Source organism: Triticum urartu, chromosome 5A (assembly GCF_056163025.1).
Source record: "Triticum urartu cultivar PI428250 chromosome 5A, HENAU_Tu73, whole genome shotgun sequence".
In the NCBI taxonomy this organism is placed as follows: Eukaryota; Viridiplantae; Streptophyta; class Magnoliopsida; order Poales; family Poaceae; genus Triticum; species Triticum urartu.
Window position 1 is genome coordinate 136,152,681 of NC_141877.1, and position 18,577 is coordinate 136,171,257.

Here is an 18,577-nt window from a genome sequence, read left to right on the forward strand (position 1 = left end):
ATTTCAGGGTTTTGAAGAAAAGGAATATCAGACGAAGTCGAAACGGAACAAAATCAACTGGAGAAGTTATTTTTGGAAGGAAACACACCTGATGGACTTGGACCTCACGTCAGAAGATACGGGAGCTGCCCACGAGGGTGGGGGGCGCGCCCACCCCCCTAGGGCGTGCCCCCTGCCTCGTGGGGCCCCGTGGCTCCCCTGACGTGCTTCTTCTGCCTATATAACTCCATATACCCTAAAACTTCCAGAACGGAGATTAGATCGGGAGTTCCGCCGCCAGAAGCCTCCGTAGCCACCAAAAACCAATCTAGACCCGTTCCGGCACCCTGCCAGAGGGGGAATCCTTCTCCGGTGGCCATCTTCATCATCCCGGTGCTCTCCATGACGAGGAGGGAGTAGTTCACCCTCGGGGCTGAGGGTATGTACCAGTAGCTATGTGTTTGATCTCTCTCTCTCTCTCGTGTTCTTGATTTGGCACGATCTTTATGTATCGCGAGCTTTGCTATTATAGTTAGATCTTATGTTTCTCCTCCCCCTCTTCTCTCTTGTAATGAATTGAGTTTCCCCTTTGAAGTTATATTATCGGATTGAGTCTTTAAAGATTTGAGAACACATGATGTATGTCTTGCCGTGGATATCTGTGGTGACAATGGGATATCACGTGATTCACTTGATGTATGTTTTGGTGATAAACTTGCGGGTTCCGCCCATGAACCTATGCATAGGGGTTGGCACACGTTTTCGTCGTGATTCTCTGGTAGAAACTTTGGGGCACTCTTTGAGGTCCTTTGTGTTGGTTGAATAGATGAATCTGAGATTGTGTGATGCATATTGTATAATCATACCCACGGATACTTGAGGTGACAATGGAGTATCTAGGTGACATTAGGGTTTTGGTTGATGTGTGTCTTAAGGTGTTATTCTAGTACGAACTCTAGGGCTGTTTGTGACACTTATAGGAATAGCCCAACGGATTGATTGGAAAGAATAACTTTGAGGTGGTTTCGTACCCTACCATAATCTCTTTGTTCGTTCTCTACTATTAGTGACTTTGGAGTGACTCTTTGTTGCATGTTGAGGGATAGTTATGTGATCCAATTATGTTAATATTGTTGAGAGAACTTACACTAGCGAAAGTATGAACCCTAGGCCTTATTTCCTATCATTGCAATACTGTTTACGCTCACTTTTATCATTAGTTACCTTGCTGTTTTTATTATTTCAGATTACAAATACCTTTATGTACTATCCATATACCACTTGTTTCATCATCTCTTCGCCGAACTAGTGCACCTATACAATTTACCATTGTATTGGGTGTGTTGGGGACACAAGAGACTCTTTGTTATTTGGTTGTAGGGTTGCTTGAGAGAGACCATCTTCATCCTACGCCTCCTACGGATTGATAAACCTTAGGTCATCCACTTCAGGGAAATTTGCTACTGTCCTACAAACCTCTGCACTTGGAGGCCCAACAACGTCTACAAGAAGAAGGTTGTGTAGTAGACATAAAGCTCTTTTCTGGCGCTGTTGCCAGGGAGGTGAGTGCTTGAAGGTATATCTTTAGATCTTGAAATCGAGTCTTTTAGTTTCTTGTTTTATCACTAGTTTAGTTTATAAAAGAAAACTATAAAAAAATGGACTTAAGTTTGTCTCATACGCTTCACCTTTTTAATATCTTTTGTGAGTATGATGGAAAGGATAATTGTGCTCAAGTGCTAGAAGAAGAAATCTATAAAATGTTTGGCACTAAATATTTGAATGATGAGCATGATTGCAATGTTGTTAGTATGAATTCCTTGAATATATGTGATGCTAATGATATGCAAAGCCACAAGCTTGGGGAAGCTATGTTTGATGAAGATGATATTTTTTGTCCCCCAAGTTTTGATGAGCAAATTTATTATGATGAAAGCATGCCTCCTATTTATGATGATTGTATTGATGAAAGTGTATTTGGAGAGGTCATGAGAACAAAGTTGCTATTTATTCCGGAAGAGGTTCCAATTGATTATGAGAACAAAGTTGCTATCTATGATGATTATTGTGATGACTTGTATGCTATAAAGAATAATGATATCCATGAATCTTGTCATCATGATTTTAGTTTTCAATTGGATTATGCCTCACATGATAATTATTTTGTTGAGTTTGCTCCCACTATTCTTCATGAGAAGAATTTTGCTTATGTGGAGAGTCATAAAATTTCTATGTTTGTAGATCATGAAAGCAATGCTTTATGTGTTGGTTATATTGTTGAATTCATTCATGATGCTAATGAAAATTATTATGAGGGAGGAATATATGCTTGTAGGAATTGCAATAATATCAAGTTTCCTCTCTATGTGCTTAAATTTTTGAAGTTATGCTTGTTTTACCTTCCTATGCAAGTTGATTCTTGTTCCCACAAGTGAAAGCACAAGTGCTCCCTAGGTGGTTTTGATAATTGATGACAACATATCTCTTGTTGGACTAACGTTTCTATCTAGCATGTTTCAGATAAGTTCAACAATGGAGTGGCATGGACTAAAGGTTGTGGGAACTCCTTCAAGATGCTAAGGACACAGGATTGGCTAAAGCTTAAAGCTCAAGACTCATCATTTTACATTTTAGTGATCCAAGATCACATTGAGTCCATAGGAAAAGCCAATACTATCAAGGAGGGATGAGGTGTTGCTTAATGAGCCTCTTGCTTCATGTGCTTAATGATACGCTCCAAAATCCTCAGCTACTTTCCCACTTCCACATATGACCTAAACCCTAAGCCAAACTCGGTCATACCGATTCTTTCTATCCGGCGCCACCGAGTTTCACTTGTCATAAGCCACTGCCAAACCCTAGCAATTCGGTTCTACCGATAGGGATCTCGGTCTCACCGAGATGGTATTGCAAACTCTCTGTTACCTATTGCAATATTCTCGGTCCCACCGAGATATGCAATCGGTCCCACCGAGATTGCAATGTAAATTCAGTGTTTCCCTTTTGTAACTTTTCGGTCTCACCGAAAGAGCAAATCGGTCCCACCGAGTTTGCCTGACCAACTCTCTGAATAGCTAATTACCAAAATCGGTCTCACCGAGTTTGTGTAATCGGTCTCACCGAGATTACGTTATGCCCAAACCCTAACCATATCGGTCCTACCGAGTTGCATGTCAGTCCCACCGAAAATCTCTAATGGTCACTAGGTTTACCTTTTCGGTCTGACCGAGTTTGTTGATTCGGTCCCACCGAGATTGGAAAACTGTGTGTAACGGTTGGATTTTGTGTGGAGGCTATATATACCCCTCCACCTCCTCTTCATTCGTGGAGAGAGCCATCAGAACACATACTCAATTCCAACTCATATGTTCTGAGAGAGAACCACCTACTCATGTGTTGAGACCAAGATATTCCATTCCTACCATATGAATCTTGATCTCTAGCCTTCCCAAGTTGCTTTCCACTCAAATCTTCTTTCCACAAAATCCAAATCCTATGAGAGAGAGTTGAGTGTTGGGGAGACTATCATTTGAAGCACAAGAGCAAGGAGTTCATTACCTACGCACCATTTGTTACTTCTTGGAGAGTGGTGTCTCCTAGATTGGCTAGGTGTCACTTGGGAGCCTCCGACAAGATTGTGGAGTTGAACCAAGGAGTTTGTAAGGGCAAGGATATCGCCTACTTCGTGAAGATCTACCGCTAGTGAGGAAAGTCCTTCGTGGGCGATGGCCATGGTGGGATAGACAAGGTTGCTACTTCGTGGACCCTTTGTGGGTGGTTGCTTCTTCGTGGACCCTTTGTGGGTGGAGCCCTCCGTGGACTCGCGCTACCGTTAACCTTTGTGGGTGGAGCCCTCCGTGGACTCGCGCAACCGTTACCCTTCGTGGGTTGAAGTCTCCATCAACGTGGATGTAGGATAGCACCACCTATCCGAACCACGGGAAAAACATCCGTGTCTCCAATTGCGTTTGAATTCTCCAAACCCTTCCCTTTACATTCTTGCAAGTTGCATGCTTTACTTTCCGCTGCCTATACACTCTTTGCATACTTGCTTGATATGTATTGTGAATGTTGAAATTATGCCTAAACTCCACTTAAACCGAAAAAGCTTAAAAATTGCAACTTTAGCATTAAGTGTCTAATCACCCCCCCTCTAGACACATCTACTTCAAGATCCTACAAGTGGTATCAGAGCTTTGGTCTCCATTGCCTTGGTTTAATCACCATTGGAGGAAGATGGATGTGTCTACTTTAGGGAGTCTTAGACATAGAGTGCTTATTCTTGATGGAGAGTATTTTTCATGAGTGGAAAAATGAAATGCTTGTAATCTTCAATCAATATCACTTGAACAAGTATATTGCTAGTCCTTGTGCTCCTCATATTGATCCTTTGCATCCTACCCTAGATGAAGATATTGACATGATTCGCAATCTTAGAACTATTGAGCTCATCATTAGAGGATTGCCCAAAAATTTGATTGCTAGTTTGCCTACTCTTAATTGTGCCTATACTATATGGAAATTTCTTGAGGAACGATTTCCCGATCATTCCTTGAAAACTTTGGATGAAATTCTCCATAAATCTATTGCCTTGAGTAAGATGAACTCTAGTGATCCTAGTTTTGGTAATTGTCTTTTTGAACTTACCAATCTTAAGCATGCTAAAGGAGATGTTGGAATCATTAGTGATATTATATTCGAAGCTATAAGAATTCATAAAAGTGACCACTTTGATGACCATTTATCTAATGAATTACCCTCTCTAGGAAATGATGAGTCACAAGATCATGATGAACATAGATACTATGATGATGATGATGATGATAGTGACTTCGATCTTGATGATGCAATGAGACATTTTGGTCTTACGGCAAATCTTCGGGGATATGCGTCAGGAGGAAAGGAATGGGTTCTTGATAGTGGATGTACTGATCATATGACCGGAGATGAAGAGATGTTCCGTGAGCTTGCTGAAAATGACGGCCCTCGAAAATATGTCACCTTTGGTGATAATTCAAAGGGTAAAGTGGTTGGCCTTGGTAAGGTGGCCATCTCACATGATAGTTCCATTCAAAATGTCATGCTCGTTGAATCTCTTGGCTACAACTTACTTTCAGTATCTAGACTTGCTGATTTCGGTTTGAATGTCCTATTTACTGAGGTAGATTGCCAAGTATTTCGTCGAGACAATCATAAAATGGTCTTTACCGGTATGCGTAGAGGTGATCTTTAGATTCTCGATTTCTCTAAAAAGGCACAACCTAAAACTTGCTTTGTTGCTAAATCCTCAAAAGGTTGGTTGTGGCATAGACGACTAGGTCACGTTGGCATGAGAAACCTTGACAAGCTTATTAAAGGAAATCATATCCTTGGAGTTAACGATGTCATATTTGATAAGGATAGACTTTGCAGTGCTTGTCAAGCAGGTAAACAGGTCGGAGGAAGACATCCCGTGAAGAACATCATGACCACAAGGAGGCCACTCGAGCTACTTCATATGGATCTTTTTGGTCCCAACGCCTACAAGAGTCTCGGTGGAAATTCTTTTGGTCTAGTTATAGTTGATGATTTTTCAAGATTTACGTGGGTGTTCTTTCTTAATGACAAGTCGCAGGTCCAGAAGATCTTCAGAAACTTCGCTAGGAAGGCCCAAAATCAGTTTGACGTGAAGATCAAGAAGGTTCGGAGTGACAACGGAACGGAGTTCAAGAACGCAAATGTGGACACCTTTCTTGACGAAGAAGGGATTTCACACGAGTTCTCGGCTACGTACACACCTCAACAAAATGGAGTTGTTGAGAGGAAGAACCGGACGCTCATCGAAATGGCAAGAACGATGCTTGATGAATACAAGACGCCGAAACACTTTTGGGCAGAAGCGGTTGAGACAGCTTGTCACGCAACAAATCGCTTGTATCTTCACAAGCTACTCGGCAAGACGGCATACGAGCTTCTCACCGGTAACAAACCCCAAGTTGGATACTTTCGAGTATTCGGCTCAAAGTGCTACATTCTTGATAAGCATCGTCGTTCAAAGTTTGCTCCTAAATCTCATGAAGGTTTTCTACTTGGTTATGGCTCAAACTCTCACACTTACCGTGTCTACAACAATTTCACCCGAAAGGTTGAAGAGACGGTAGATGTGAAGTTTGATGAATCTAATGGCTCGCAAGTAGAGCAATTGCCAATTGATGTAGGAGACAAAGACCCTTCAGAAGCAATCCAAGACTTATCCATTGGCAAAACTCATCCAACGGAGGTGAAGGAGAGTACCTCGTCCATCCAAGTGGAAGCTTCTACTTCACGACAAGGTGAACCAAGAATTGATACGAAAGCATCCACAAGTGGGACACACCAAGATGAAGAAGACGAGGAAGTACATCAAGACGAACATCAAAAACCTCCTTCTCCACCACGACAAGAGAACGACAACGTCAACAATGAAGAAGTCCAAGAAGAAGAAGAAGATGAAGAAGATGTTCAACAAAGACCCAAGCAAAAGCTCTCACGAGTTCGAGCAAGAATTGCCAAAGATCATCTCGTCGAGCAAATCCTCAATGATATACAAACCGGGAGAATCACTCGCTCAAAAACTCGTTTAGCTAACTTTTGTGAAAACTATTCATTCATCTCTAGCATTGAACCTATGAAGGTTGAAGAAGCATTGGAAGATACGGATTGGATAAACGCTATGCATGAAGAGCTACACAACTTTGAGAGAAACCAAGTTTGGACATTGGTTGAGAAGCCCGACAACAACCACAACATCATTGGTGCCAAATGGGTGTTTCGCAACAAGCAAGATGAAGATGGACAAGTGGTTCGCAACAAAGCACGTCTCGTCGCCCAAGGGTACACACAAGTCGAAGGTATGGACTATGGTGAGACATATGCTCCCGTTGCTAGACTTGAGTCCATTCACATCTTACTTGCCTATGCTAATCACCATAATATCACCTTGTACCAAATGGACATTAAAAGTGCTTTTCTAAATGGTGAAATAGAGGAGGAAGTTTATGTCAAACAACCTCCCGGCTTTATCAATCCTAAGAAACCAAATCATGTTTACAAACTTCACAAAGCTCTTTACGGTCTTAAACAAGCTCCTAGAGCATGGTATAAATGCTTGACCAAGTTCCTTACTACAAGTGGTTTTGAAATTGGTAAAATTGATTCTACTCTTTTTACTAAAAGGGTTAATGTAGAACTATTTGTATGCCAAATTTATGTTGATGATATCATATTTGGTTCAACTAACCCTCTCTTTAGTGAAAAGTTTGGAAAGCTAATGTCAGAGAAGTTTGAGATGTCTATGATGAGTGAACTCAAATTCTTTCTCGGTTTGCAAATCAAGCAAACTAAGGAAGGTACATTTGTCTCTCAAACAAAGTACACCAAGGACTTATTCAAGAAGTTCAATATGCAAGAATGCAAAGGTATGTCTACACCCATGCCTACTAGTGGACATAATGATTTGACCAAAGATGGTGAACCGGTTGATCAAAAGGTTTATCGCTCTATGATTGGTTCATTGTTATACCTATGTGCTTCACGTCCCGATATTATGCTAAGTGTGTGCATGTGTGCACGATATCAATCCGCTCCTAAAGATTGCCATCTTAAGGCTGTGAAAAGGATAGTGAGATATTTAATCCATACACAAAATTTTGGAATTTGGTATCCTAAGAGGTCTTATTTTGATCTTGTTGGCTATTCCGACTCGGATTATGCCGGAGACAAGGTTGATAGAAAGTCCACTTCGGGTACTTGTCAATTTCTTGGTAGATCTCTTGTGTCTTGGTCTTCTAAGAAACAAAACTCGGTATCCTTATCCACCGCCGAAGCGGAATACATTGCCGCTAGTTCATGTTGTGCTCAATTACTTTGGATGACCCAAACTCTTAAAGATTATGGGATCTATGTGAAACATGTTCCACTACTTTGTGAAAATGAAAGTGCTATCAAAATTGGTCATAATCCTGTACAACATTCTCGAACTAAGCATATTGAAGTTCGTCATCATTTCATTCGAGATCATGTTGCTAAGGGTGACATTAATCTTAAGCACGTTCGCACCGATAAGCAATTAGCGGATATATTTACTAAACCTCTTGATGAGAAAGTATTTTGCAGGTTGAGAGGAGAATTGAACATCATTGATGCTTCGAACTTGGAGTAGAAACTCCATTGGATACATGCAAGACATGAGCTTATGACTAATCCATGATATATCTCTTATGATAACTATCTTATATCTTGGATATATTTGCACCTTGCATGTTGTCTAACCCATGTAGGTGCTTGGCTGAATCTAATTCCATGAGATTGCGACTCACTCACATCTTGAGCAATCTCTACATCACCAAGACTATACACAATAGTGGTTGAAGACAAGGAAGCACAAAACCATTCAAACATATCCTTTGACAAATTCTATGTTAAGCTTCATGATTGTCATTTTTGGATACACAAGTGCTCTTCCTTGCAAGAACTAACCCATGTAGGTAGATGAACTCAAACTCCAAGTGGTGCTCCCAACTCTTGATGAGCTACATCAACCTTGAGCACGCACACAAGTTCAACTACATGAGCAAGAACCACACCACCACCCAAGGTATGTTATTCCATCTTAGAGAAGCTTTACTCCAAGACATGAGTCAAAGCAACTCAACAAGATGTGAATACATCAAGATGCTTAAACGAAAAATGGTAACCCCATTTTGACCTTAAACGATGAGTATGACCTATGATCAAGTGTTCTCACTTGACTCCTAAGTCAATATACTCTAACATAGGTGACTATGTCACCGCCCAACTCTAGATGAAGCTCTCTTGTGTTCTTTCTTTGTGTTATTGCATTTGTCTCATGCATGTTTATTTTCTTTCTCTTTTTCAAAAAAAAACTTCATCTAGATCTTTCAGTTTCTTCTCTTTTCTCTTTGTTTTTGTTCTGCATTTTCTGCATTTAATTCCTTGCAAATCCTTCAGGTAATTCATTGCAAATCTTTGTGAGATCCTACATGTCTAGTGAGCTGAGGTGACAAGTGTTTTTCTCTGTGTAAACTCGGTTTCACCGACTTGCAATTTTCGGTCCAACCGAATCTTTTTGGTACCACCGAAATATGCCACTCGGTGCCACCGACTTTGCAATCAGAAAAACAGTTTGCCACTTGTTCTACATTTCTTCTGATCCAGCTCCACTCAATGAATCTTGTCCTCTACAAGCATCACAATTTTATCCTCTACTTTGTGCTGAATCTCAAGGACCAAACCTATTCGGCGGATTCCAGGAAAAACCTTCTTGGAAATTGATGTGAAAGGGGGAGAGAGAGATCACATCAAAGCTTGTAGGAGAGAGAGATCACATCAAGGGAGAGAAACAGTCTCAAGGACCAAACCTACAAGAGAGAAAGTATTAAGGGGGAGAGAGAGACCTCAAGGGGGAGAGAAAGTCTCAAGGATCCCAGATGTTGTTAAGGGGGAGAGAGAGATTTCCAGGGAGAGAAAATACTCAAGGATCCCAGATGCTTGATGTTCAAGAGGAGAGATGTCACATGTCTTTTTGGGGGAAAGACATGTATTTGCATTAAATTCTATCCATTTGTATCTTTCAGCTCTGATTTTCTGTTCCCTATCTTCTCCCAATATCCCATGTAAGATTCAGGGGGAGCAAGACACCTAAGGGAAAGAAATCAGTCAAATTCATTGCATATCTTTATTCTTGGGGACATGTTGAATTCAATGTGGTACCTTGTACTTACTCTCTACATGTCATCCCAGTCTTGGTATTCTTGTGGTTTCTTTTGTTTGCTCTGGCTAGTGGATGTACCTGTGTTATCTAACTTTGTTTGTGCAGGTTCATTTCATCCTAAGCCAACTCAAGACCACAAGGTAAGTATATGCATCAAAATCATGAGTATGAGGAGTTCTTGCTTATGTACATACTGTTTGCAAGAAGGACTCATGAGCATGAAGGTATTTTCCTTGATAATCTTTTGCTCTGATGCATATGGCCAAGATACATGTAACACATTGCCTACTCTGTCATGGTTATGCTCTCACATGCCTCTATATTTCATATTTACATGAGTGCATACATGTAGGGGGAGCCTATGCTTGTTACATGTCCTTCCAAAGCTTTACTTGCTGTTCTTTATATCTTTATCTAAAGCTTTGATGTATGTTGCCATCAATTACCAAAAAGGGTGAGATTGAAAGCACAAGTGCTCCCTAGGTGGTTTTGATAATTGATGACAACATATCTCTTGTTGGACTAACGTTTCTATCTAGCATGTTTCAGATAAGTTCAACAATGGAGTGGCATGGACTAAAGGTTGTGGGAACTCCTTCAAGATGCCAAGGACAAAGGATTGGCTAAATCTTAAAGCTCAAGACTCATCATTTTACATTTTAGTGATCCAAGATCACATTGAGTCCATAGGAAAAGCCAATACTATCAAGGAGGGATGAGGTGTTGCTTAATGAGCCTCTTGCTTCATGTGCTTAATGATACGCTCCAAAATCCTCAGCTACTTTCCCACTTCCACATATGACCTAAACCCTAAGCCAAACTCGGTCATACCGATTCTTTCTATCCGGCGCCACCGAGTTTCACTTGTCATAAGCCACTTCCAAACCCTAGCAATTCGGTTCTACCGATAGGGATCTCGGTCTCACCGAGATGGTATTGCAAACTCTCTGTTACCTATTGCAATATTCTCGGTCCCACCGAGATATGCAATCGGTCCCACCGAGATTGCAATGTAAATTCAGTGTTTCCCTTTTGTAACTTTTCGGTCTCACCGAAAGAGCAAATCGGTCCCACCGAGTTTGCCTGACCAACTCTCTGGTTAGCTAATTACCAAAATCGGTCTCACTGAGTTTGTGTAATCGGTCTCACCGAGATTACGTTATGCCCAAACCCTAACCATATCGGTCCTACCGAGTTGCATGTCAGTCCCACCGAAAATCTCTAACGGTCACTAGGTTTACCTTTTCGGTCCGACCGAGTTTGTTGATTCAGTCCCACCGAGATTGGAAAACTGTGTGTAACGGTTGGATTTTGTGTGGAGGCTATATATACCCCTCCACCTCCTCTTCATTCGTGGAGAGAGCCATCAGAACACATACTCAATTCCAACTCATATGTTCTGAGAGAGAACCACCTACTCATGTGTTGAGACCAAGATATTCCATTCCTACCATATGAATCTTGATCTCTAGCCTTCCCAAGTTGCTTTCCACTCAAATCTTCTTTCCACAAAATCCAAATCCTATGAGAGAGAGTTGAGTGTTGGGGAGACTATCATTTGAAGCACAAGATCAAGGAGTTCATTACCTACACACCATTTGTTACTTCTTGGAGAGTGGTGTCTCCTAGATTGGCTAGGTGTCACTTGGGAGCCTCCGACAAGATTGTGGAGTTGAACCAAGGAGTTTGTAAGGGCAAGGAGATCGCCTACTTCATGACGATCTACCGCTAGTGAGGCAAGTCCTTCATGGGCGATGGCCATGGTGGGATAGACAATGTTGCTACTTCGTGGACCCTTTGTGGGTGGTTGCTTCTTCGTGGACCCTTTGTGGGTGGAGCCCTCCGTGGACTCGCGCAACTGTTACCCTTTGTGGGTGGAGCCCTCTGTGGACTCGCGCAACCATTACCCTTCGTGGGTTGAAGTCTCCATCAACGTGGATGTAGGATAGCACCACCTATCCGAACCACGGGAAAAACATCCGTGTCTCCAATTGCGTTTGAATTCTCCAAACCCTTCCCTTTACATTCTTGCAAGTTGCATGCTTTACTTTCTGCTTCCTATACACTCTTTGCATACTTGCTAGATATGTATTGTGAATGTTGAAATTATGCCTAAACTCCACTTAAACCGAAAAAGCTTAAAAATTGCAACTTTAGCATTAAGTGTCTAATCACCCCCCCCCCTCTAGACACATCTACTTCAAGATCCTACAACAAGTTGTTTGCTCACAAAATCCCTATGCATAGGAAGTATGTTAGACTTAAATGTGCTAGTCATATTCTTCATGATGCTCTCTTTATGTTACAATTCTTATCTTTTATGTGAGCATCATTGAAATCATCATGCCTAGCTAGTGGCGTTAAACGATAGCGCTTGTTGGCAGGCGACCCAATTTTATTTTTGTTCATTGCTTTTTTCTCCTGTTTAGTAATAAATAATTCGTCTAGCCTCTATTTAGATGTGGTTTTATGCTTTTAATTAGTGTTTGTGCCAAGTAGAACCTTTGGGAAGACTTGGGGAAAGTCTTGTTGATCATGCTGTAAAAAACAGAAACTTTAGCGCTCACGAGAATTGCTGCCATTTTTTATTGGAGAGTGCTATTTAGTTAATTCTTTGTGAAGATGATTAATAGATAAATTCCTCAGGTCCATTAAGTTATTTGAGAATTTTATGATTTCCAGAAGTATACGTTTGATCCAGATTACTACAGACTGTTCTGTTTTTGACAGATTCTGTTTTCATTGTGTTGTTTGCTTATTTTGATGAATCTATGGCTAGTAAAATAGTTTATAAACCATAGAGAAGTTTGAATACAGTAGGTTTAACACCAATATAAATAAATAATGAGTTCATTACAGTACCTTGAAGTGGTTTTTGTTTTCTTTCGCTAACGGAGCTTACGAGTTTTCTACTTTAAGTTTTGTGTTGTGAAGTTTTCAAGTTTTGGGTAAGGATTCGATGGACTATGGAATAAGGAGTGGCAAGAGCCTAATCTTGGGGATGCCCAAGGCACACCAAGGTAATATTCAGGGATAGCCAAGAGCCTAAGCTTGGGCGTGCCCCAGAAGGCATCCCCTCTTTCGTCTTCGTTCATCGGTAACTTTACTTGGAGCTATATTTTTATTTACCACATGATATGTGTTTTGCTTGGAGCGTCATGTCATTTTATTTTCCTTTGCTTGGTGTTTGAATAAAATACCAAGATCTGAAAATCTTAAATGTTAGAGATTCTTCACATAGTTGCATAATTATTCGACTACTCATTGATCTTCACTTATATCTTTCGGAGTAGTTTGTCGTTTGCTCTAGTGCTTCACTTATATCTTTTTAGAGCACGGTGGTGGTTTTATTTTGAAGAAATAGATGAACTCTTATGCTTCACTTAGATTATTTTTGGAGTCTTAAATAGCATGGTAATTTGCTTAAAATCCTAATATGCTAGGTGAGAGAGTCCTGGATTAGGGGGTCTTCGGACAGCCAGACTATCTCCATTGGCCGGACTGTTAGACTATGAAGATACAGGATTGAAGACTTCGTCTCGTGTCCGGATGGGACTCTACTTGGCGTGGAAGGCAAGCTAGGCAATACGGATATGGATATCTCCTCCTTTGTAACCGACCTTATGTAACCCTAACCCTCTCCGGTGTCTATATAAACCGGAGGGTTTTAGTCCGTAGGACAACAACCACAACATACAATCATACCATAGGCTAGCTTCTAGGGTTTAGCCTCTCCGATCTCGTGGTAGATCTACTCTTGTACTACCCATATCATCAATATTAATGAAGCAGGACGTAGGGTTTTACCTCCATCAAGAGGGCCCAAACCTGGGTAAAACATTGTGTCCCCTGCCTCCTGTTACCATTCGGCCTAGACGCACAGTTCGGGACCCCCTACCCGAGATCCGCCGGTTTTGACACCGACATTGGTGCTTTCATTGAGAGTTCCGCTGTGCCGTCGCCACCAGGAAGGATGTCTCATCCCGTCTTTAAAGATGGCACTGTTGCTGAGAGAGCTTTGGCTATCGGCCAAACTCTCCGGCTAGGTGGTTTTCTTATGACCGCCCGTTCGGCAGCTGCGCCGACGATGACTTCTCGGGTCATCGAAAGCAATATTCACGTCAACTCGGAACTCGCCGAGCAGTTAGATCCAATGGAGCTCTCTTCCCTGAATGAGCTCTTGGATCGCATCACCGCCCTGGGAGTCGCTATAGACTATGATTAGATGGGGCCTAAACCCAATCTAAGAGAGATCAACTCTCCCCAGGTCACCCATCACGTTGCAGTGGTGGAGGAACAATGCGGCAACCCTTCATCTATCTTAAGGACTAGCTATGTCCGGATTCCCGTTCCCTCCAAGCCGGATACCCGCGGAGGGGAGGACGTCACTCAAGGCCTGAACCTAGAGTCAGGCAGCGGGCTAGATTTATTGGAAAACATCCAACAATCCAAACTTCCGAGTTCGGAAACTCCTTGGCCCCTGAGTCTCAGATTGGGTCAGGATCCGGGTTCAATTCCACCCACCCACCCAAACATAAGTGATCTATCCCAAATTAGGCAAGAGCCCGAAGAAACAGTACACCATTACTGGGCCAGATTCCTCCTGGTCATGAACAGGATAAAGGACTGCCGCGAGGAAGACGCAATTTCATTCTTCTGCAATAATTGCACGGACAAGGGAATCCTCAACGCCATAAGTCGTCGCGAAATTACACGCTTTGCCGACTTGGTGTCCATAGTACGAAAGTACTGTGCGATGGAAAGCGCCTGGAAAACCAAAATAAAATTTTGGGATAATCCGGCCCTGAATACAAACCCAGTCCGAAATAAAAGGGTGCATTATCACAATACACCTGGGTTAACTACCAAAAAGCAAAAGCCCTCTACAGGGCAAAGAACCGTACTGGAGGGATGGCTCAACGGACCCTGCAAAATTCATAGTACAGCGGATGCAATACCAACGCACAGCCTTAGAGCATGTTGGATACTCCGGCAGGTGGCCAAAAGTGGTGAGGATCTACTCCTCCCGAATACCACAGAGCACCATCCCGTGGACAACAATACGGTGTTAACGGTCTTTGAGACCTTCACGTCAAATAATAGACGTCAGCATGGCCGAAATCTGCCACGTAGAAGAAATAAATCCTTGGAGTGACACGGCTATTACCTTCAATGCCAGTGATGAACCCAAATTCCGAACAGCCCGAGCACCAGCCGCACTGGTCCTCAGTCCAATCGTGGACGGCTTTCGACTCACCAAGGTACTCATGGACGGCGGCAGGGGATTAAACCTCATCTATGAGGGAACTCTTCAAAAGATGGAAATAGACTGGAGCCGCATTGAGCAAAGTAGCACAACCTTTAGGGGAATCATCCCCAGTCGGGAAGCACGCTGTGCTGGGAAAATCACACTAGATGTGGTATTCGGCACGCCGGATAATTACAGGTCTGAAGAAATTACATTCCAAGTGGCCCCGTTCAGCAGCGGATACCACGCTCTATTAGGGCGGGAGGCATTTACAATCTTCCAAGCCATACCCCATTACGGGTACATGAAGCTCAAAATGCTCGGGCCCAACGGAATCATCACTCTTGCTAGTGATCTGGACATAGCACTCCGCGTCGAAAATAAGACAGCCGCACTGGCCCTCGAGGCACTATCCGAAGCCCTAGCGGCTGAGGAACTAATTGCGCTGCGCTCCACGGTAAACAGGGACGATGTGATACTCGATAAAAGATCCAAGTCCACCTCCTTTAAATCGGCGGACGATATAGTCAAATTCCAAGTCCATCCAACGGACCCTACAAAAACAGCTTCCGTCGGGGCACAATTAAACCCTGATGTCGACGCCACACTGCGAGAGTTTCTACACGAGAACTGGGACATTTTTGCCTGGCACCCTTCAGACATGCCAGGAATCCCACGCAGGCTGGCCGAGCACAGCCTAAATATCCTAAAAGGATTCAAGCTAGTTAAGCAGGCTCTTCGGCGTTTCTCCGAACCTAAGAGACAAGCCATGGGAGAGGAACTAGCCAAGCTATTGGAGTCCGGATTCATCAGAGACATAAAACATCCGGACTGGCTAGCAAACCTGGTGATGGTACCAAAGAAGGACAAATCCCGGCGCTTGTGCGTCGATTTTAAGGACCTTAACAAGGCCTGCCCAAAGGATCCTTTCCCCCTCCCCCGCATCGATCAAATCATCGACGCCACCGCAGGACATGATTCATTGTGTTTCCTTGACGCATACTCTGGCTACCATCAAATTAAAATGGCAGAGCCAGACCAAGCCGCAACGGCATTCATCACACCATACGGCCCATTCTGCTTCAACACAATGCCCTTCGGGCTCAAAAACGCCGGCGCAACATATCAGCGCATGATTCAGACATGTCTAGCAAACCAGATCGGCAAAACAGTGGAGGCATACATAGATAACATGGTCGTTAAAACCAAGCATGTTGAAACTCTAGTAGACGACTTGAGCCTCACATTCGATAACCTCCGAACATATGACATCAAGCTCAATCCGGAAAAATGCGTTTTCGGCGTACCAGCCGGAAAGCTCCTGGGATTCATTGTCTCCAGTAGAGGTATTGAAGCTAATCCGGCCAAAATCCGAGCGTTGTCACAGTTGGCTACCCTAGCAGACCTCAAACAAATACAAAAATTGACTGGATGTGTGGCGGCTCTAAGCCGCTTTATCTCCCGCTTGGGAGAAAAGGCATTACCCCTTTATCGCCTCCTCTGGCGCACCGAACACTTCGAGTGGACGGATGCCGCCACGGCCGGACTCAACGAAATAAAAGCCATATTGGCAACAAACCCAGTCCTGGCCGCGCCAACCATTGGCGAACCAATGCTATTATACATTGCGGCAACTCATCAAGTAGTAAGCGCAGTACTCGTCGTCGAACAAGAAGCGGATGGACACAAATTCCCCCTTCAAAAACCGGTTTAATATGTGTCCATTGTCCTTACTCCATGCAAATCACGGTACCCGCATTATCAAAAGATAGCGTACACGGTATTTATGGCATCCCGGAAGCTGCGACACTACTTTCAAGAGTGTTCGATAATGGTAGCCTCGGAAGTACCACTTAACGGTATTATAAACAACCGCGACGCAACGGGCCGGATTGCCAAATGGGCCATTGAGCTCCTCCCATTCGACATAACTTACAAGCCACGGCGAGCTATTAAATCGCAAGTTTTGGCTGACTTCATCGCCGAGTGGACGGAAGCCGAACTCCCTAAGGAGTACGGCACATATTCAAACTGGATCATGCACTTCGACGGCTCCAAAATGTTGGCTGGCGTCGTTTTGACGTCCCCAACAGGAGATTCAGTTCAATACGTACTACAGATAATGTATACGGACTCCAACAACGCAGCCGAATATGAGGCCCTTCTACATGGTCTCCGGATGGCAGTATCCATGGGCATTCAACGCCTAGAGGTGCGCGGGGATTTGAACCTCGCGATATCCCAAATAAATGGAGACTTTGATGCCAAGGATCCGAAAATGGCAGCTTATCGCAATGCCGTCCTAAAAATGTCAGCTCGGTTCGAGGGGCTCGAATTTCACCATGTGGCTCGGGAAAACAATCAGGCGGCGGATATCCTCGCCCGCATCGGCGCAAAACGCGACGCGGTCCCTCCCAACATATTCCTGGAAAGGCTCTTCAAGCCATCCGTAGCATGGGAAGGGGACACCGGTAACAACAGTCCGGACCCGGCCAAAATACCCAATACCGTACTCTCTGACACAATCGGAGGCTCCGCCACTGAAATAACACATTCAGCCCACGAAATAATGGGCATTATTGCCCCGTGGACAGAACCATTCCTGGCCTACCTAACTAGACAGGAACTTCCGGAGAACCAAAATGAGGCACGCTGCATAGTGCGGCGATCCAAGGCCTACAGGGTCCATGAGGGAGAATTGTACAAAAAAAGCGCTACCGGAGTCCTTCAAAGGTGCATCTCCGAAGAGGAAGGGCGGAACCTTTTGGTAGAAATTCACGCCGGACTCGGCGGTCATCACGCCGCAGCCCGGGCTCTTGTAAGCAAGGCCTTCCGTACAGGATTCTATTGGCCAATGGCCCGGGCAGATGCACAGGACTTGGTCCAACGTTGCGCCGGTTGCCAGCTCTTTGCAAATCAAAGCCACATGCCACCCACCGCCCTCCAAACAATCCCCAATACATGGCCCTTCGCAGTCTGGGGGCTTGACATGGTTGGACCCCTTAAAGGGGGAACCCACAAGAAAAAATACTTATTGGTCATGGTGGATAAATTCACCAAATGGATAGAGGCTAAACCGGTTAAAACAGCCGAATCCGAACCGGTGATAGATTTCATATCCGGGGTTGTACACCGTTACGGCGTCCCCCACAGCATCATCACTGATAACAGCACGAACTTCACGGCCGACGAGGTAAAACTCTGGTGCAGCAAAATGGGCATCAAGCTCGATTATGCTTCAGTCTATCACCCACAAACCAACGGTCAAGTCGAACGAGCAAATGGTCTTATAATGAGCGGCATTAAACCCAGATTAGTGCGCTCCTTAACGGAGTCTGACACGCACTGGGTAGAGGAGCTCGACTCCGTACTCTAGGGGCTACGGACCACGCCGAATCGTAGTATCGGATATACACCGTTTTTTATGGTGTACGGCGCAGAGGCAGTCCTTCCCTGTGACATAATTCATGACTCACCTCGAGTGCGCATGTACGAAGAAAGAGAAGCCGAGCTCGATCGGCAGGACAGTCTGGACACCTTGGAGGAAGAGCGCGAGGTAGCCAAAGCCCGTTCTGCATTTTACCAGCAACAGGCTCGCA